The sequence below is a fragment of the Equus caballus genome, chromosome 4 (genome assembly GCF_041296265.1).
Source record: "Equus caballus isolate H_3958 breed thoroughbred chromosome 4, TB-T2T, whole genome shotgun sequence".
In the NCBI taxonomy this organism is placed as follows: Eukaryota; Metazoa; Chordata; class Mammalia; order Perissodactyla; family Equidae; genus Equus; species Equus caballus.
Window position 1 is genome coordinate 47,215,935 of NC_091687.1, and position 23,169 is coordinate 47,239,103.

The window sequence follows — 23,169 nt, forward strand, 5'->3', positions numbered from 1 at the left end:
CAGATTGTTTTCAACATTCCATTATTTATATTTTGGATACACAAATCTGAGGTAATTTTGATATTAGATGACATGATTGATTATAATTCAGATAGATTGTCAATAGCGAAAAAAGCCTCATGTCCATCAATAATGTGCTATTTTTTATTTATGATTCTACTAACTTTTATCACATGCATGTTTGTTTGATATTTCACAAAGCAACTAAACTTGTGGAAACTGACACTTTTTTCTGTTGGGCTTCTCAGCTGTTTCCGTAGCTGTGTGATAGGGCAATTCCATCATCGAGTGACTTGAATAATTTATTGATGAAATCAATAGATCATGTATTGGTGCAGATAAACGTAAATGTTGTCTAACTATAGATTGCTTTAAGGTTTTTGTTTTTGTTTTAATATATTGGTGGGGAAGTGAAACTGGCTTATCGTTCTCTTCATTTTTTATCACCAAGACTGACAGATACTACCTTAATTCGTAGTATCATCATGCCAACATGAATTTTCCAAGGTAATATTACACTTTATTTTATGCTGAACATTAAGAGAATGGTTATGTGCTTTAATATTGCTGTTAAGGACAGGTTCTGCTGGAAAATATCTTCTTCCTCTCTTGATCTCTGGTGATCCATTGTCTGTGACTTCTCAAGAGTCTCTAATGTCTTTAATTTAAGGAGCTGGATACCATGACTCTCTGGCTGAATGAAGAAGGTAATCCGCTTCTCAGACAGTGTGAAATAAAAAAATCAGAGAGAAAAGAAAGCTACTTATAGCTGTTTGCTAAGGTTGGAAATGTCCCCAGTCTATAGGTTTCTTATTCTAGCATTAAAATCTAGCTAAATTCATAGCCATAGCTTGGATTTATTTCTAAATTTGGTGTCTGGGAGAAATACTGTGCAAGATTTATTTTGTGTTTTGCATCATTTACTGCATATTTAGTGTAAGAAGATAAAGCATTTTCCTTTAGATATGTGTGTATGTTTGTGCTTTCATCTTCTATTACTCATTATCTTTCACTGTTTAAGAAGAAACTAACTAAAAGAAAAAAAATTCGATCTGCTACATTAACTTACATTGATTCAGTGGTAGCTACAGCCAAGGCTGTTAATGTGAATAGGTAATTATCCCATTGTGAGTTTTTCCAAAACAAATGCCTGCACACATAGAATAGGCTGATTGGCCCACAAGGCTGATGTTCTGGTTTTCAAAGATCTTAGAAATGCTGAGTTCTCTGATTCTTTGCTCAATATCGAAGATTTTGTAGTTTTTATCTTAAAAAGTTTATCAGTTGGTTTCTATTCTGTATTATCCAATCCCTTTCACATTAAGGGGGGTTTAGTATTACAAAGGAAACTAGTGGTTGATGACAGAGGCAAAGCACAGGGTAGGATCAGAATAGCTAGCATCTATTGAGCACCTACTGTGTAGGCAATGTGATACATAGTTTAAGGAAGTTATCAATAGAATAATACTGTGAGGTAAAGAATCAAAATCCCCAGGTAGGAAGTGAGGTGATGGAGACCACAGCCTTTAAGCAACTTGACCTTATATTATACAACCAGGACTCTCAAGCCATGTCTTTTTGACTCCAAGTCTCTTGCATCCATAAATAATAAATACTAGTCAATAGTGAAATAATTTAAACATTAAACTAAAGGGCCACACACTATCTCTTAGTTCAGTTTAGCATCTTTTAACATCATCTTTTTGTCATTCATTTTGTATCTCCTACACACAAGAAGAAAAATATACTTTTCGCATAAAGGTGATTTACATTGCAGTACAGTGAAACATAAATAAGTAATTATAACAAGATTCTTGCCATAGTAAAAGTAATTTGAATGACTAGAAAAAGAAAGATGTAAATAAATTTGTCTAGAGAGTCAGGAAGTTATGCAAGGAGTCAGTGACCTCTAAATAAGATTGTTCATGACGGGAAAGAGTCTACCAGTTAGAAGAGGGACTTAAAGGGGTTCCAGACACTTAGAAGCCAAAGCGCAGAGCATGAAGTCACCCGATGCAGGCAAAGAGCAACTAGGAACTTGATTCTGCTGTAACCCCATTGATGGGGGCATGTGGTAAGATATTTTATTGAAATGTCAGGCAGCGTCCTGTTAAAGGGGCTTATACACAGTATTAAGTAGATTGGACTCCAATCTGCAGGTTATGAGAACTATTGAAAAATGTCAGCATTGTACTGACATATGAAGATTTTCATTTCAGAAATCTAACTCTAGCAATAGTAAGGATGAAGGAAAGAGATGTCACTAATGGCAGTGAGATCAATGAGGAGATTATAAAAGGTCAAGTCATTTCTAATTTTCTTTATGTGTCAACTTCATGCCTTTGTTGTCCTCTCTATGGTATTTAACACTGTTGTCAAACAACCTCTATTTTCAAAACAATTCTCCTCCTTTTTGTCCCTATGATCTTAGCTAGGGGTCTTTTAAGACACTGGTTGGTGAGCGAGAATTGAGAGGTGAGTAAAAGAAACTAGCAAGTATGGGATATTTTCAACTGCTTAAGTAAACAAGAAAAGTTTCAGGGAGAATTTATGAAGGTTACGAGAGAGGATAGACAAGTTCATATTCTTAGAAGAACTCACAAGGAAAAAAGTTTTATGAGAGAGGAGGAAAGCACCTCAAAGGAAACTAGGGAACAAGAATAAAAATCATAAAAAAGTTGAAAATTACTTTTAAATGATCAAATTTAAAAAGTTATAGTTTATCTTCCATGATGACTTGAATTAAATCAGTCTCTTAGTTTTTCCAGATCCAGGAGATGGATACCTGTTAAACTGAGAAAGTGGGACAGTGGCTGGTAGTCCTCTGAACACTGCTGAGAGTCCTGGAATAATAGGTGTGACTAGCTTTTCGCGAAGAATGAAACAAAGCCTATAGTAAGTGTTTATATAAAAAGAGAAGGGTTTACTTCAGTACTTAATGTTTGTGAAAAACACTGTGATTTCTGGCATACAAGTAGTATGTCAGAGTAATTAATAGCATACATGTGACATACTTGTACAATTTGTGAAGTTAATAGGGCATATTTTATACTTGCTATTCAGCTCAAATATTTTGATTACATTGTTCCTTTTCTTTTGTTTATTGGTTACAGATGCACTCTAGAAACAATAACCTAGCAAAGTTTGGTAGACATGAGCTAGTATTTCTTGCAAAGATTTATAGAAGGTCTTTCTTACAAATATCTTTTCAGCGTTTTAGAATAAGCAACTCGGGAAACATTTATTAGTCTTCTTTGCCAAAGAAATTTCTAAAATCTATGTTTTATTAAAAAATTCTTTTAATTGATGATGTTTCTTGTTTGTTTTAATATGTATTTAATTTTTCCAATGTGTCAGGCAGAAGCGAGGTGACTTGGATGCATCATTTACTCAATCTTCACATCACCGTTATGTGAACTATTATGGGAGCATGTCAGGTTATTGTCTAGGATCATGTAGTTAATAAGTGGTATATCCTGGAAGAACACACTGTTTTGATAATTCTTATTATATAAATGCCTTGTCTTTTTCAACATAACGAAATTAACATAATATCGTCATTATTTTATTTATTCAGTTGACATATTTTTATTGAGGACCTACTATGTGCCAGGCTGCAGGCTAAGTTCTAGTATTCAGTGGTGAGATATGCATATTATGGTCACTTTCTGAAAGAGCAATAATTATGCAACACCTACACTGAGTCATGTGTGACATAAGCCAAATGCAAATTCCATGATAGATGTAGCAGTTGTCATCACAGATGTGGGTGTGTTCACGAGGGTGAGAGATTAAAGGTTCAGCAGACATTTCCTGTTTTAGGAATGAAAGTGGGCATTATACCAATAGAATGAAATTTCCTGGGTTATTTATGCAAAATATGTCTATTTATAGTCATTGTAACTTTTTCCCCAAGGCACTTTTAGTCATATGTGACACTCAGGAGCTGAGCATATTGGTAAAATTGGGGGTAAGGCTCAAATATATCTACAGCAGTGCCCCCTACCCTTGAGGGATACGTTCCAAGAGTCCCCGGGATGCCTGAAACCATGGATAGTACCGGACCCTATATACACTATGTTTTTTCCTATACACCCTATGTACACTATGTTTTTTCCTATACATGCAGATCTATAATAAAGTTTCATTTATAAATTAGGCATAGTAAGAGATTAACAACGATAACTAATAATAACATAGAACAATCATAAAAATACGCTGTAATAAAAGTTATGTGATTTTGATCTCTCTCAAGTATCTTATTGTACTGTACTCATATTGACCCTTCTTCTTTTTGGGGTGATGGGAGATGATACAGTGCCTAAGTAACGAGTTGAAGTGAGGTGAGTGACATAGGCATTGTGATGGAGCATTAGGCTACTATTGATCTTCTGAGGACATGTCAGAAGGGGGATAATTTGCTTTCTGACTGCAGTTGACCGCAGGTAACTAGAACCAAGAAAAGCGAAACTGCTGATAAAGGAGAACTACCGTATACTTTACTGAGCTTTCTGGGAATCATCAATTCCAGAGACGCAGATGCCTGTTTTGTTATTGACTACATGCTTGCGTCTGTTATAGACAATAGTGTGAAAAATAAGAGGGGCAAAAACTACAGGATAGCCATAAACTCATTGGAAATAGTCTTAAGAACAGGATTTTTAGGAGAAGGGAAAATATCATAGAGTTAATTTAACTGCAAAAGTGAGAACTAATTAAGTACTGCTTTGATGGAGGTGCTCCTAAGTTAAAACCTAAATGATAGCAGCACCTCTATGTTTAAATAGAATTATTTCGTAGGGGGAAAAATAAAGCCTGACTTCATACAGACTGGCATCCTCAAATGGTGATCTCAACTAAAACTCTCCATTGGAGAAGGTATAAAATAGGCTACAAATACCTGGGTAAATAAAAATTAGTTGGCGTCATGAAATCTGGGAGAGTTTTTAGTTGAGGATGTAAATACGGTTATTGTTAGTTTCTACTCTATGAGTGACTATTGGATATAGGTGATTTTGAAGTGAATCAGACATCATGTTCAACCCCAAGAAATATATAGTGCATTTTCTAGCATATTATTTAGGATAACATATTTTAATCTCTAGAATGATGATTGCCCTAGTTTGAGATATAAATTTATATTTTTTATTTTCTATTTTTAAATTTTCTGGTTTTTAAATCTTACCTGACGAAACCAAAGCTATACTCTAAAATCATTTCTTTCATAAAAAAAAGTGCAGCCAGTGTTGGCAGCCTGGTCCTATGGCCAAGTGGTTAAAGTCCCCCTCACTCCACTTCAGTGGCCTTAGTTCGCAGGTTCGGATCCTGGGCGCGGACCACCTCCACTCACCAGCTATGCTTTGAGGGGTCTCACATACAAGATAATAGAGGAGGATTGGGACAGATGTTAGCTCAGGGCAAATCCTCCTCAAGCAAAAACAGAGGAGGATTGGCAATGGTTGTTAGCTCAGGTCAAATCTTCCTCAGCAAAAAAAAAAAATCAGTACAGTGTTGGGCATATTTATTATTTATGTCAGAATATACTCACATAACTATACTTAAAATACTTGGGAATTTACTCAATTTACTATTTTTAGGACATATTTAAAAACTGTCATTTCAGTTTAAATGGCAAAAACTATAACTGTGGGCTATAAAAGTGTTTCAGTGAATAGATTAATCTAATGATATCATTTGATCACCTTCCTTTAGGCCAGCAGCAGACTTAAGAATTTTTTGAGATTGGTAGAGTTTTCATGTGACGTCTCTTACTTGCAAAAGCTCACATTAAGAATAACGTTTTTTTGTTTGTTTGGACTGATATTTTACTTCTTAAAGAGAAGATTTTAACTTGTATATATATTTAATGGACTAAGCCAAAGAAGCTAGACTGTACTTTCAAATATAATTACCAATAAAAAAGTTATGTTGCAAACGTATTTATTTGAAGCCTCACAATATCTACAGTCTACTCTGAAAGCACATTATGACAGGGATCCATCGTACTCAGAACTATTTTTTGGAATATTTAAAAAATTACAAATATTTATGGGAAAACATTTTTTGTTTATTGTGTAAGATATTGCATATTTTTTCCATTTTTAACTAAATATGATTTTTTTCTAAAGTATAATTTAAAACATGAAGATACATAAAATCTAGGTAAATTCATCAAATCTTTTTCATTTATTTGTCCTTCAAAGTGATGTTTCACTGTTTGAATTTCCTTATCAGGAACACCTAAAAATGAGTCAATGAGCTGCTCTTAGTTCTAAAGAAGAAATATCTATTTTACAGGATTCCTACATAGTCATGCTTCTGTACGGCATATTAGAAGGGACTCTGACCAAGGAATCAGAATTCAGGATTGCATGTGTGAATTCTACAACTTACTAGTAGTGGATTTTGAGCTGTACTTGAATCATTTAAATATTCCTCAGGGACAACAGTACCTACTCTTTAAACTTAGAGTTTGAAGGAAAACTAAGTGAAACAATTTATTGATGTGAAATTTGTATATTATATTTCTTTACATGGATCAAAAAAGAGTTATGGTACAGCCAGTGGGGGTTCCCAAGTAGTTCATCTATTCCTCCACATTTGCCAAAGTTTTGCAGGTGGATATGATTAGATGGGTAGAAGTAGTATGTGTTGTTCAGAGGCAAGAGTGTGAAGAGACAGTCCGCAACCATCCAGCATCTATCTCTCTTTCATAGTTCCTGATTGAACTTTGTTTTAAGCATGAGATATGAGAGAAAAGGGATGATTACAAGGTACATGCCTTGAGCAATGAGAAGAATGAGGATGCCAGCAATTAAGATGAGGAAGGCTGTGGCACAGGTTTAGAGGCAGAATAGAGGCAGGCTGAAGACTTAAAGTTTGAGATGGCAATTATATATCTAAGTGGAGATGTCATGTAGTCCATTGGATTTATCAGTATAGTCTTCCAGAGAATTCTGGACTGGAGGTATAAGCATAGGAATTGGCATATGGTTGGCCTTTAAATCCATGAGAGACTACCAAGGGATGGAATGTAGATATGGAAGAGGAATAGAGACTGAGCACTGTGTCACTCCATTACAAGATTAGGTAGAAGAGGAAGAATTAGCAAAAGAGACTAAGAAAAACAACCAGAAAGTTAAAAGAAATCGCAAAAGTGTGAGATGTACTAGAAGTCAAGCAAAGAAAATATACCACGGAAAAGGGAATTATCGGCTGTGTCAAATAATGCTCCTTGATAGCTCAGTGAAAATAAGGAGTAAAAAATTGACCATTGAGTTAGCAAAATGAGATTCCCATTATCTCTTGCTGTATAGCAACCCATCCTAAAATGCAGAGCTTAAAACATAAATTTATTGTTATCCCTTCTGGTTCTATGTGTTGACTTGTCTCTGTTGGGTGATTCTCATTTGAGATCTTTCAGGCAGTTGCAATCAGATATCAGTTGCAGCTGTAGTCATCTGAAAGCCCTGCTGGTCTGAACATCCCTGATGGATCCCTCACACGGGTAGCAGTTGATGCTGACTGTCAGTTGGATGCTCAGCTTGGGCTGTGTGGTAGGCAGAAAAGTGACTTCCCAAAGATGTCCATGTTCTAATCCCCATAATCTGTGAACAGTTTATGTCATATGGTAAAGGGAAATTGAGGTAGTAGATGGAATTAAGGTTGCTAATCAGGTGACCTTAAGATAAGAAAAATCTCCTGGATGATCCTACTGAAATCAATGTAATCACAAGGGTCTTTGAATGTAGAAGAGGAAGGCAGAAGACAATGTGAAGCAAGGCAACGTTATCACTGACTTTACAGTTTGAGGAAGGGGACCGCCAGTCAAGGAATGCAAATGACCTCTAGAAACTGGAAAATTCAAGAAAATAGATTCTTCCCTAGAGTCTCCAGAAGAAAATGTAGCCTGCCCACATTTTGATTTTAGCTCAGTGAGACATGTCTCAGAATTCTGACCCCCAGATCTGAAAGACAATAATTTTTGTTGGTGTTGTTTTATGATATGGAGTTTCTTTGTTATTGCATTAATAGGAAACTAATACAGGCTGACAAAAAAAGCAACTATTTAGAGGCTGGCCCTGTTGCCAAGTGATTAAGTTCACGCATTCCGCTTTGGCGGCCCAGGGCTCGCCAGTTTGGATCCTAGGTGTGGATCTATGCACTGCTCATCAAACCACACTGTGGCAGCATCCCACATAGAACTGGAATGACTTACAACTAGGATATACAAATATGCACCGGGGCTTTGAGGAGGGAAATAAAAAGAGGAAGATTGGCAACAGATGTTAGCTCTTTTTGTGTTAACACACAAAAAGAATAAGAAGAAGTCAGGGATGTTAAAAAAAAAAAAGCAACTATTTGTCACCTTCCCTTCTGGCTTCAGTGTCTCTGACTGCAGAGGCTAGTTCCAAGAGTCAGTGCCCTAAGAAAAAGTTACCCCAAAGATCCAAGCAGAAGCTGCAAGGCTTCTCACAATATCGTCTCAGAAGTCTCAAAATGTCACCTCTGCTGCTTATACAAAGAAGAGCAAAAAGTAATTTGGCAATGGGAAGAGAAGTGGCATTAAAGAAAAAAATGGATGAGAGAAAGAATATCATATTTGTATGCTAATTGTAATGACTCATTAACGAGACAAATTTTATTTCTTTCATTTATATGTATGTGCATGTCTGAATATTACAAAATTTTGTTACTAGTACACACCATATAAGAGTTCTCAAACATATTTTGGAGGCATCCAGTCCTAGCTTTGGTTCCAAAGTTTCCATGTCAATATTTATCAGGGTATGTGAGTCCACGCAAGGTTTATATGCTGAAGCCCTAACTCCTGATGTGACTGTACTGGAGATACTGTCTTTAAAGAGGTGAGTAAAGTTAAATGAGGTCATAAGGGTGGAGTCCTGATCTCATAGAACTGGTACCCTTATCAGAAGAGGAAGACTTACACCAGAACTCTCTCTCTCCATGAAGTGAGGCTACAACATGAAGACAGGTGTTTGCAAACCACGATGAGAGCTGTCACCAGAACCCAACCATGCTGGCATCTGATCTCAGACTTCCAATCTCCAGAACTGTGAGAAAACACATTTCAGTTGTTTAGATGACCAGTCTACAGTATGTTGTCACAGCAGCCTGAGGTGACTAATACAGTACGTAAACGGAGAGGCAGGAGTGAAGGAAAGGGAAAATGAGCTAGAGAAGGAGAGAGAGAAAACAGGAAGGGAGATTACTAAACCAGTGACTGAATATTTAAGCATAATTGATTGTCTACTTATATTTAAAATTTTTTTAAATGAAAGATCTAAAAAAATTCCTACAGGTACTCTGTAAAACAGAAAATTCAGAATTCACTCTAATTCACTTAAAAAATCTAGATAAGTAAGACAGTTGCATACTTACATTTTCTTGTAATGTGTGTAATGCTCCAATCCATCTAATTTGAGTAAGTGAAAATGGACCTTAAGACTGAACTTCTTCCAGGGCATAAACTCCTTAATGGAAATAAATTAGGTATATCTTTAACATATTACATTTTTCAGAAGAACAAGAAGAGGCTCTGCAGTTGACATTTATGAGCCACATCAGATCTCTTTAGACTCCCCATATGTATTTTTGCTTGCCTGTTTTTAAGACACTCCTTGAATGACGGTCTTCCCATAAATTTGACTAGGTAAACAAATTTAAACACCTCCTTCTGCAATCACACGAGTAACTTATATGTACACATTTTTTTCTCTATTTAAACCTCAAATTTATTAAGCATAAAACATAACCTGTTCTGTTGAACGCTCTTGTTGCAAATGTAATATTATTACTTGTAATTTTAAACATACTTGTAGCTGTCTCATTTTCACACCTGTAGAAAAAAAATATGAATAGATTATTCAAATGATTTAAATCCCTTTGAGACATGGGCCTTACAGCAATACTATAAATTTTGTTTTCCCTCCAAGGTTAGTTGTGATGTTGGCCTTGATTTAAAACCCAAGATTCTGTGGCAAATGGCAATGATATTGAGCTCTGACAAATTGAATTGGTCTCAAGGTATTGGAGCATGACTAATAAATCTGCAACCTGATCCAGAAAATATTCTATACAAGATATTTTTTCTCCTTGAAACACATGTGACACTTTTAAGTGTTAATACCACTAGCTGTTTGTTTTACTTAAATTGTGTGTTTGGGAGTAATTTCATTCTTGTTACGATCGACACCCACCTGTTTATGACAATTGCTTTGGATAAAGATACAAAGCAGTCTTATTTTGTTTTGTTTTCCATGCAGTGTAGCATTTTATTTTTAATGTCATCCTTTGCAAGAGTTGGCAAGGTACTGTTTACTACTGTATTTTCTGTAGCTTGTCATACCATGAAGGGGAATAACATGTTTTCATAAGACTTTTCCAGGAACGTGACTTAAAATTTACCACTTAAAATGTACTACTGTACATCAAAGTCTTAAACACTTTTACTGATACCAGAAAGAATGAGACAACATGTCTAAAACATAATATGCATTTTTAGAAGTTCAATGAAGAGATTCAAAGACAGAATTATGCTTTCAATGTAAACCTCTGAACCTTATGTTTAACAAGGCTTTATGAGAGGTCTATTTTTAAAGTATTATAATTATCTGTCAGGATATTTGCATGGAATATTTCTTCTTAAAACATTCTGAACATCTCCAAAACGTCCTCACTTTTATTAATTTATTGCTGTGTTTGCAGATGTGCTTTAGCTACTGGAGATATAAATGGCTTATTCACCAGGTCTGAAAAAGTCTTTGAGATCCAGCTCAGATGCCTTCTCTCTCACAAAGTCTCCTGTCTTGCTGTATCCCACACGAATCTCTCTTTTAGAAACTCCAGGCTTTAACGGCATAATTACAATTTTATTATATACAGTCCTAACTTCAATTTGGACTGGATAGATAGTACATCCCATATATCATGTCTAGTGTTCCTTTAGTTTCATATCCTACCTTCCTGGGGAAGCCTTGCTTGACCACACTAAACTAAAATATTTGTTTACTTCCTCAAACCATGTAGCACTTGATATTAGTATCATACTTTACATGTCCTATATTGTTAATATTGTAAACTTATTTTTCAGATGTGCATATTTTATTTATACACTTCTTTTGAAAGTCAAATGAGGGTAGGTACTAAGACTTACATATTTAATAGAAAGAACATGTGGCTCAATGGCTGTTGAGGTGACTCTATTAAATGGATTATATTTGCTATCCATATAATCTGATTAGAAATTGTATTGTGATATAAATTACAACTATGCTATTGGTTCACAACATTTTATCTTCTACTAGAATATTTTAAGATTAAGCTGTTGAATTCATAAAATAAATTGGCCTCTCAAATCATAAAATCCTATGTTACGAGTAATCATGATAAAATAAGAAAAAATAGCCCACAAGTGAACCAAAGATTATAAAGGAAATGTTTGTAAATGTACAAGAGAAAAATGACAAAAATAAATCTTTAACACTAGGTAATTGGTTAAACTGGGTGTTTGGTGTGTGCGTGTGATGGGGTACTATGAAATTAGCACAAACTGAGAAGAATATGCAATGAATTTTGAAGGTTTCTATTCAAGATCTATTAAACTAGAAATGTGGAATTTTTTAAAAGTGAAAAAAGTAAAAGGTAGGATGATAACAGTCCTCTTTTGCCTGAGATTGAGGAGTGTCCCAGAATAGGGAACTTTCAAAGTTAAAACCAGGAAAGTCCCAGGCAAACCTGAACGGGTTCATCACCTGATAGGAGATCTGTTTTAAATCCATGTGCATGTATGTGATTTACTGTATACCTATGTACACACACAGTGTATTTATACAACCTATACATACCCTTAAACATATGTATCTTATGTACACACACATACTGAGAAAGACAAGGAAACAATGGATGTCTGGAAGAAAATATGCCAGAACGTATGTGTATATGTATGCCTGAGTACGTACACACATATACTCCTACACACACACACACATATATAGAATCTCCATTGAAAGGTGGGTATATTTGTCAACTTTGCTGTGTAGCAGACAACCTCAAAATCTCAAAGATTTATAGTGAGACATTTATTTCAGGCTCAAAAAGAGGCCAGCTGAAACTTGGCTAGATGTGGCTTGGGTTGGATCCAGAGTTTTGTGCAGGTCTGTTTTGCATGTCTCTCATTCTGGACCCCAGGCTGAAGGAGAAGGGCCAGCATGAGGCACGGCCATGCCACGCAGACATGAGGAGTTACAAGAGAGTCAGCCTCTGAAAGCTTTTGTTCTGAACTGGAACTTCTGCCCGCATTTAACACGTTACTTCTTCCCACATTCCGGAGGCCAAAGGAAATCCATGGCCAAGCCCAGACCCCGTGGAGCAGGAGGTGGAGAGTGAATATTTGCTGCAAAGTAGTTTGCTCAGGAGAAGTGGAGTGAATATTTGCTGCAAAGTAATCCAATATGCCAGTGTGGGATTTTTGAATAATGTTTATATTTTCAATTACGTATTTTCCCAATTTTCTAAACCAAAGATGTATTACTTTAATACTCAGAAAAATACATAATTAAAAAAACCAAAAACACGTGAAGTCCCATTAAGATGATTGTACTCAGCATAGTAAAGAGACAAATGGTACCTATTCTTGTCTGTACAGAAAAATGTTTTTCTATTATTCTTTTATGCAAATGAAAGAGATGACTCTTTATGTAAGTTTAAGGTGTATAAAACTGAGAATAAAAATTAAATAGTGCTAGAAACAGTGTCTGAGTTTGGAAAGAAGCTGTAATACTTTGTGCAGAGATGGCATGTATGTGTCCCAAGAATGTGGCTTTGTGTTAGTTTTAAGGTCCTTAGTTAAGGTAAGAGAAAGAGGACAGCACGGGAAGACTTTCACAGGGAAAATGCTTATAGAAAGATGCTCTGTTCTCCAGAGACTTGACAAGAATGCAATCCTTATTTCTTTATCTGATAATTCTCTGGAGAAAGTATTCAGACTAATTCTTATGATTTAAACCTCTTTAGCAGCAGCGAGCATCCTGGTTTAAAGACTCATCCTTGCTTAAAAAGATGGGTTATCGTAATCCGTTCCCAAGGAACTCAGTCACTATAGAAAAATATTTGGGGAAAAAAATCAGTCATAAAAGAATTCTTATAGCGCCCAAAGTGCCACTTGTACCCACCCACTCATTCGTAATTGTTAGGCAAACGATAACAAAGAATTTGGCCCCTGACAGAGCATTTTAGCAATTAAACTTCTAATGTGTCAGGCTGCCAGCTGTGGAAATGGGCTTCTTGGCTTCTACTTTTTAGTTACTTATAACAATTTGTTTAATTACTGAACCATAAAGCAGACAAAACTAATTAAGAGATGCGACGCTAGGCTAGTAGTGCAGGTGCACATTAGTCGTGACCGCCACCTGTGGCAAGTCTCTGCAGCGCACTTCAGCAAAAGCACCTGGCATTGGCTCTGAGCAGCAGTGAGGCTGGACAGGCTGCCTGAGTGCAAGCCGCAAACCGGGCTGCATCCACCTCACAGACCCACTGCTTCCCTGTCCTGTGAGGTAACACAGGGAATACAGTCCCTCAGTTTATCCTTCAGGAAATCCCAAAAGAAGTTGCCCCTATTTACCTTCCCAAGAATACGGAAAGATAAGATTAAAAGATGGATATAACATACAGTGAGTGTACGTTCCCATATTTTTACCTATAAAAATGTTTTTCTGGCGTATGTATTCATTAATTCATCACAGTAAAGTACCAGTTACAGGTCACATATTTATTTCTGCGCTGCAAATGCAATTTAAAAAGAAACGTTTTAAAAGCAACAAAAATAAGATTTACATACAGCAGTTTGCCAAGTAAATTTTATGTGCATTGGCTCATCTGAGTTTAACTTTACCACTGTGAGGTAGGTCAAAAGGAGGTATTAATATTAAGCTTAGTTCATTAATGAAGGCACACAAGCTGTTTGTAAATGGAAAAAAATCACATGTTGTGGAAAATATGAAGTATATCTGGGACTTTACTCACCTCCTAATACGATGGTTTAATGGAAGAAACTGAGGCTTTGGAGCCGGACATCACGAGTTTGAAGAGTAACTCACTACTCAGCAGGTGTGGCACGTTGGTGAAGTTACTTAACCTTCATGGTTTTCAGATTCCTCAGATGCAAATGTAGATAATAGATTCATTAAGGGCTTAAGACTATTAAACGAAACCGTAGGTTTGCACACAATGCAGTATCGGGTGCCTAAGAGAATGACTGGAGTTGTTAATTTCGTTTATCTTCAGACTCTAATAAGTTATTCATGCATTTGTTTCTTCACTTATCTATATCATGCTTTTTCATAGAAATACAGGATTTATGTATTGATTAGGGCCACGTAAAACATGAAAAGTGAAATTTTTTTTCTTTCACATGGCCAGACACTAGTTTCTCATTAATACATCCTATGTACTTTTTCCCTGTCCAAAATCTACTGTATGTACTGATATATTAATGAACGGGATGTTTTAATGTAAAGCTGATATATATACATATATATGTTTATATATATAAACACTTTTATATAGTTTAAATAATACTAATAAACTATTTATCCTTGTTCTCATTTCAAATAACAGACCTTCAATATTTTAATGCCTTATATGTCCTCTTTGAATATCTCCATATCTAAGTCCCCCAGCCTCTGAAGCAACCATTATCCTAAATGGTCAGTGATAATTCTTTTTGCTTTTTTAAAATAACTTTACTCCGTGTGTCTTTATCTCAAGTTTATTTCACCCATTTAAAAAAATTATGTTATGAAATAGGATTATACATACTCTTTCGTGACTTGCATTTTCTCTCTTGAGTTTGTTTTTGAGATCCAAACATAGCAATGTATATATCAATTGTTCATTACTTTTCACTGCCATGTTTTATATTGTGTCTATACCAAAATATGTTTTGATTATATATTAAGTCTAAAATCTTTTAAGATTGCTATTACATCTCATGAAATGGTTTAATATCACTTGAGGATAAACTGTGATAAGTTAAAACTGTGTACTAGAAACCCTAAAGCAAACCACTAAAACAATAGAGGGACAGCTAATAAGGCAACAAATGAAATAATGTAGAATCATTAAAAAACTCAATAATAAAATTCAAAAAAGACTGAAAAAGAAAAAACTATTAAAGATAGAAAATGAATAGAAATATGATAGAATTTAATCTTATAAATTAATACTTTAAAAGCAAAAGTTCTAAAGAATCAACTGAAAAGGAGAAATTGTCAGATTGGATAAAAGCAAGACTCACCTATATGCAGCCTATAAGAAATAGACTTTAAATATAAGGGCAGAAATTGTCAAAAAGTAAAAGGATAAAAAAGTTATACCATGCTCACATAAATCTAATGAAAACTGGAGTGGCTATGTTAATAGAAGGAGTAAATTTGAAAGCACAGAATATTCCCAAGGATAAGAAAGTCATTTCATGATGATGAATTAGCGAACTTATTGAGAAGTCACAACAATCATAAAAGATTATGCACAAAATAACAAACCTTCCAAACAAAAGAAGCAAAACCTGATAGAATAGCAAAGAAAAATAGACAAAAACACAATTATATTCCAACATCCCTCTTTCAATGATTAATAGAACAAGTAGACAGAAAATCACCAATAATTTAGAGCACTTGAGCAACAAATTGACTTAGTGGACATAAACATATCACTCTGTTGAATATACATTTTATTCCAGTGCATATGGAATATTTAACAAATTAACCATATTCTGAGGCATAAAGGAAGTCTCGATAAATTCACCACGATTCATATCACAGAAAGTATGGTCTTTGAACACAATGGAATTAAGTTAGATAACAACAGAAAGATCTCTGAAAAATATCCAAATATTTGGGAACTAAACTAACTACTTCTAAGTAACTCACAAATGATAGAAGAAATCAAATGGAAATTAATCTATCAGTTGTTTTTAATGAAATTGAAGACATGACATGTAAATATTCATACAACTCTGTGAAAGCAGTAATTAGAGGTGAAATTAAAACAAAATACTTATATTAAAAATAAAGAAAGGTTACAAATCAATGACTTCCATCTTTAAAAACTATAAATGGAAGAGCAAATTAAACCCCAAAAAAGAGGAAAAATAACAAATATGAATATGGAAATCAACAAAATAGAAATCAGAGAAAAAGGAGAAAATCAACAAATTTAAGAGCTGAGTTTCTGAGAAGATCTACAAAATTGTTAAACTCTAGCAAGACTGATAAGGAAAAACAATACAGAAGACCTAAAACATCCATATCAATTATGACAAAGGTAACTGATTTACAGATGTTAAAGGTATAATAACATCATGATCTACTTTATGCCACAAATTTGGCAATTTTAATAAAATGAACAAATTCCTTGAAAGATAAACACTGAAAAATTTCACTCAAGAAGAATTAGAATAGTAAAATAGTCAACATTGATCAAAGAAGTTGATTTGTATTTGAAACCCTTCACAGAAAAACAAAAACAAAAAACACATCAGGCTCAAATGGCTTCATAGGTAAATTCTTCCAAACATCTAAAGAAGAAATAATACCAACATCCAAAAAGTGGAAATGGAAAAAACAGTTCCCAGTTCATTCTATGAGACTAGTAAAAACCTATTATCAAAGTCATTGCAAGACAAGACCAATGTCCCTCATGAATTTAGAAGCAAAAATTCTAAACAAAAGTTTATCAAATTGAGTCCTACAGTATCTAAGTATAATAATATTTCATGACCAGGTAGAGTTTGTTTTAGCAATTCAAAGTTCTCAACTTTTGAAAATCATTCAGTGGAATTGACTGTATCAAACTAAAACAAAAACCGTACAATCATCTCAGCACACACACCAAAAATTCATTTAACAAAATTCAAAACCCATTTCTGATTTAAAAAAGAAAATCTTTCAGCAAACTAGGAGAGATTTTTTTTTTCTTTATTGTGTGTGACATGATTGTTTATTGAATGTTTAATATCATGTGGAGAATAGTAGATACTCAGATAATTTGTATCTATGTCTGGAAATGAGCCTGGCCCTCCTTTTGTCAGAATATTGCTTTAAAGTGTTGAGCCACCTGGTCAGGAGTTAAGCTGAGTGCGGGTTCTATTGTTGCCGTTGTTAGCTACAGGGCACAACAGGATTCAATTTTTTTTTTTGAGGAAGATTAGCCCTGAGCTAACATCTGCTGCAAATCCTCCTCTTTTTGCTGAGGAAGACTGGCCCTGAGCCAACATCCATGCCCCTCTTCCTCTACATTCTTTGTGGGACGCCTACCACAGCATGGCGTGCCAAGCGGTGCCACTTCCCTACCCGGGATCCAAACCTGTGAACCCTGGGCTCCTAAGCAGAACATGCGCTCTTAACTGCTGCACCACCGGGCTGGCCCCAGGATTCAAATTTTTCAAATGCTTTCTTGTGCTGAAGGTGGGAGCTAAGCTACCAGAGGGTTTTCCTCAGTATTCCTGCTCCAGTCTCAGCTTTCAGCCATCATTGCACAACTGCAACACAGAAGGTCACTCTCCAGAGAGAATAACTCTTGCTTCTTCCCCAGGGAAGAATATGATCACCTGTTACTTACTGTTTGCTGGCTGATGGACAGAGGACAGAGGCAGTCCTCTTCTGTCCTGGTCCAGTGTGTCTTAGGTCCCGTATGCCTGGGCTTCATAGGTGGGGTTTCTCATCATTCCTACGCCTCCTCCCGATGATGGCCGATTTCTGCATTATACCTGTGGTGAGTCTTGTGTGGGAGAGATTTTCCATCTTCTCCTATGGTGCTGAGACCTCCAACACTGTTAATATAGAACCCTGTGTAAAACTCTTCCCTGCCATTTCCCCAAGAAAAGAAGTTTGTTTCTACTTCCCTTCCCACAGCAATAATGGGTATTGACGCAATAATGGGTGCCCTGAGAGTGCCAGAACTTGCTTTTGCTCCCCAAGCACGTTAGGTTTTTGTTTAGTATGAGAGACAAGTCCAGGCAGGAGAGGTGCAGCTTCACGGCTTTCCTATATTGGGAGATGATTACTTCCTCTGCCTGTACCACCCATGGGAGGCTTTCTCCGGTCACCTGGACTTGCGCAAGCTCACACAAGCTTTCTTGTGAGCATTTGGTGGAAGTCCATGGAAAACAGCCTCCAAGTGAGTGAAAATTCCCTTGTGTCCAGGGCACTGAAGGATTCTGTGCTGTTGGGCTAGTCTGCATTCACCCTTGAACAATGTGATAACATTCTCACTAATTTCCTCTTGCCTGCTGGAGCTGCGTCTTCTTCCCATGTATTCTGTCTCTCCTGCTTAGACTTCTTTGTCCTGCGAATTTAACCTCAGCTCTTCGATGGAATAAAAAGTAATGATTTTGTAGAGCATACAGTTTATTTTCCTGTTAGAGTGGGAGTGATGCTCTTTGCCAGCTTTAAATATCCTAAGTGAAAGTGGAACCCCATCATTATTAACATATCCTTTATTTCTTTAAACGTATCAAATAAACTTATTTTTAATTCTAGCATATGCCATTTTTGTGGATCTCTTTCTAAAGGTAGTTTCTTTTTTTTTCCCCAGATAATTTTCATTCATGGTGGTTTCATTTTTTAGGGCTTCATTTATTTATTGCTATTATTTTTAATTATAAGCTTTTGGAACTTATTCTGTGGGACTATTTAAATGTTTGTATTTTTGCCTTTGAATTGCATTCATTCTAAATAATTCTCATTGCTTCTAGTAGGTACTTTTTTGAATTAATGTTATTGATTAAGGAAATATTAACTGTCTTCCTAATTAACAAATCAGCCAGAATGAATATCTAAACTATGACTTGATTTTTTTTTATGTGAGTTAAAAAAAACCTCCTATCCAAACCTTAACCAAACTTTTATCTTGTGTTTTAGCTTTTGTCTTCAAATATCAACCTTGAGGACATAAATAAATTAATAAAAATCATAGAAATGCTGTGTTTAGTGAGTGAGTCCTATAAGCAAGGTCTAAAAATATTATATAAACTTAAAGTGTTCTATAATGAAAATGATTGACAATTAAGCCAAATACCCAGACCTTAAAACAAGATGTTTAAGAAACTCTCTGATAAAATTAGTGAGTATAGCCAAACGGGAAACCGTTAAATGACAGAGTGTTACCTTTGAATGGTTCATTTGTTAGTATAGCGGTGGATAAGGAAGAATGTCCAATATTCATTGGGACTTTTTTTCCCCAAAATTGTCAATCCATAACTAATGAAGGATACTTTATACCCCTTAGTCATGCATTCATTGGCTGAAATTAGGTTTGACTACTTTTTTTGTTTTTTTGATGAGGAAGATTGGCCTGAGCTAACATCTGTGCCAAGCTTTTTCTATTTTATGTGGGATGCCACCACAGCATAGCTTGATGAGCAGTGCTAGGTCCATGCATGGGATCCGAACCTGCAAGCCCCAGGCCGCTGAAGCTGAGTGCACGAACTTAACCACTATGCCACTGGGCTGGCCCCAGGGTTTGAATACTTTTTAATGCATAGATATATATAGATGCACTTGATTTTCAGTCTCTTTGATTTTTGCTATTTTATACAGATGTTAGACTATTCCAGTAATTATTTTAAACTGAAAAGAAAAAAAAGAACCCACTTTCTCATTAATGATGCTCTTAGTAAACTGAAAAATGAACTAGTATTACAAGTGTTTATGTGGCTATTTCACACCTCTTTCACTGTAATGCTTGGCTTATTCTTAGATGAAGACTACCATTTGGAGTCATTTCAAAACATAATTAAGAACTGTGATAAGGCTTGATCTACTGTTCTAAACTATTCTTGAACGTCTCTAAGTTAGAATACAATCATGAAAGAATAGAGTACATGGATGCCAAATGACAGCATCGAAAATAAGCACAAAACAAAGAAAGAAAAATAACTGGTCTCTATCCAGTGAAAACAACTCGTATTCAAATGCCAAATAATTGTAGATTAACAAGACAGAAATATGATCGCATGGGTTGGCTTACACCCTTAATGTTATGAAATTTTGAATGAACAATGTGGTGGACTGTTTCCGTATCTAGCAATATGGCAGGGGATTTAATGTCATGATTAGGTAAACAAACAAACTGGGTAAGGAAATATCTAATGGAGGAGGTTTTTACTTAAAAATCACTCAGATAAAAAAAAAAGCTCCAAAAGGCAGACACAAGAAAAGCAAGCTAAGGTTCTGATATTAATGGATAATGTGGTGCCATCTGCTTAAAGTAATTTACCCTACATAATTCAAATGTATTCCCTGTACACATCATATTTTTAATATTCTCTTTGTCAGCTCTTTAGACCAAAGGCATTAAACCAGAAACTCTACAGCGGTAACAATGTTTAGGCAATGTAGATACTTTCTTGTATCTGGATGTAGCCCAAAAACCATTTGTCAGACCACATTTCTTGACTTGGGATTTGGGGAAAGCAATCATCCTAACCACATAAGTTGCATGCATTTTCTATTTTCAAATAATACAATAAAAAGCACTTAGCACGAAATAATTCTGAATATAATTTGACATCTTTTATTTATTTATTTTTTTGCTGAGGAAGATTGGCCCTGAGCTAACATCTGTTGCCAATCTTCCTCTGTTTTGCTTGAGGAAGATTAGCCCTGAGCTAACATCTGTGCCAACCTTCCTCTATTTTGTATGTGGGTCACCACCACAGCATAGCTCATGAGTGATGTAGGTCCACACCCAGGATCTGAACCCAGGCCGCCGAAGTGGAGCTTACTAAACTTAACCACTGTGCCACAGGGCTGGCCCTTGACATCATTTTAATAGCACCAAAAAAAACAACAATTTTTAAGGTCACAGCATCATTCTGAGGAAACCAACTATTATAATTTACATATACAATAGGGCTGGCCAGTTGCTAGAGAATTATAATTGATAGACTATCAAGTAAACAAGATGAAACTTTTGTTTTTTGGTGTTTTTATCCATTATCTGATAGACTTAATGGTTGGGGAGTTAAACAGTACATCTCAAAAATTAATTCATATTTATTCAGGAAATCAAAAATTGGCTTTTCAGCACAAACCAATAAAAGAGGATTATCAGTTTTAGAAAAAAGAAGAAGCAACTATGGAAATTATGCCAGTGGATCCAATGTATTTATTGAATTTAGCAAAGTGTGAAGAAAAAGTAATTTTGTTTGTTCTCACATTTATTCTGTTTGAATACATTCGAGGGCTTGTTGAAAGCTTGTTCTGTCCTACTCTTAGATACAGTCTTGGACAGATCCCATAGCTTTCCCTGTGACTTACGGGTATTAACATGTACTCTCACTTTTTCAGGTATTAAAAAGTCCAGTCTAATTTAAGATACACTTATTCATGTCATTCAAATCTTCTCCACTCTTTTCACCCCTCTTTATTCCCATCCCCACTCAATCAGCAGGCAGATTCCACCTCGGGCCCGAAGCTTGCAGTGGGAAGGGGGTGTGGAGGTCATTTGCTCTCTTTTCCTAGCTACACACACCCTTCACTTGTATCTCTTGTAATTCTCATTCCAGGGTTGAGTCTGAGAAGGGCAGAGGAGAGTTAGATATGAAAAATCACACCTTCCCTGGCCTATGCTACTGTCAACCAGCATTGGTATCTTCCTTTGCAGGATGTCTAAACGCTGGCTCTTTCCCTCATCTGGCGTTCTCCTCCTACTCCCAGCCCTTTTCTCTCTCTCATGTTCTCATTTTTAGAGACCTCCATATAACGTCATATTCCATCTGCAGGCCCCTAGTTTCAGATGAAACCTCATCCAAGTGATGGTTTCGCACTGTAATCTCCTTGCTCCTGGGGATCCACCTTCATTTAAGGTCACTTCGTTCAGATGCACCACTGTCCATTAATACATTATTTTGCAAATTAGAAAGAAGCACAAGTTCTCCAGGCTGACAGGGCCCAACTGAAATAATGGCACAGGCTGGATTTCAACCTCAACTTGAACCTCTTTGCAGGACACCAACTGTAGCACCGGAAACCATGGCCCTAACTCTGCCTTTCCACAAGGATGTTTTGGAGCCCCTTGTGAGTCCAAATGTGAATCACAAGAAACTTGTATCTTTGCCCAAACATGCTCTGAAAGAGTAACTTTCACATCATACTTTATCCTATTGTGCTCAGGCAGGTCACCACCAAGGCCTTACGATTTTAAAGCGAGTCAAGTAAAGTTCCTTTTATTCTCCCCATTCCATAAGATGTGTGAAACCTTTCCAAGGGGGTTTCTGGGTATCCCTCTCCATAAACCATTATAACATGGCTTAAGGTGAGAGGGAAACCCACCTACCCATCAAATCTCTGAGGACTGGGGAGGGGAGGAGCAATAGAATGCTGACTACTCTCTTCTAAGAAATTCTTGCTCCTAGCCGCTTTAACCTTCTCTTATATTGAGAGTGGAAGAGTTGGGTTGATAAAATAGGGTTGCTGTTTCATAGTATCCTAACCAGTCCTGCTGAAAACTGGATCCCACTCTTCTCAGCTTTGGCTGAGGCTGTAAAACTGGAAATTATCTAAAGTGTATTCCTTATTGAACTCCATCCTATTATTAAAGTGTTTGGGATATACAGAGATTGCTGCCTTACTTTTGAACTGAAAACTCTTGTTTTAAAAAACAAAACATATCTATCAAAATTCTTCGTGAAAGGACAGAAATGGTAAAGTTGGCCAGGACAACAATAACCCAGCAAAAGTTAATCAGTCAGTAGGTCACATACGGGGAGGTCAGCCAAGGCATGTAGAAGCAGGTGAGAAGGATAATGATCTAGAAGGTAGATGGAATGATTTGTACCAGTAAATAGTGTTGGGGCATCAGATTTATGTCCACTGCATTTAGGATAGAGAGTACCAGCTCTACAATTTTGTAGCGATCTGCTTGCTGTGCATACGAAGGAGTGCTGTCATAACCAAAACAGAAATCAAAGCCAAACTGTAATGAGGCTGAGGACTTTGGTATTAGGATCATCTCACAGCAGCAAGCTTAAAATTATATAAATTCTGAGGCTAAATATTAAAATCACAGAAATTGTTTTACTATTCTTGACATCTTGACATTTTAAAGGCATGTTGTATCATTTTCCAGCCAATCAAAACCATTTAC

General features: G+C 36.0%; 1 long non-coding RNA gene across 2 annotated transcripts in view; it reads right to left on the bottom strand.

Moving 5' to 3' along the window:
- LOC106783087 (uncharacterized) overlaps nt 1–18,035 on the bottom strand; it is a 40,448-nt gene extending 22,413 nt beyond the window's left edge. The window contains exons 1-5 of one of the 2 annotated variants that reach the window (XR_002807432.2): nt 17,641–18,035; nt 14,044–14,174; nt 9,777–9,859; nt 9,403–9,494; nt 8,949–9,074 (exon numbers count right to left, since the gene is read on the bottom strand). This is a non-coding gene — a long non-coding RNA (uncharacterized lncRNA). The remainder of the gene's footprint in view (nt 1–8,948; nt 9,075–9,402; nt 9,495–9,776; nt 9,860–14,043; nt 14,175–17,640) is intronic. The other variant, XR_011437821.1, reaches the window with a different exon arrangement.
- Nucleotides 18,036–23,169: the final 5,134 nt, after the last annotated feature.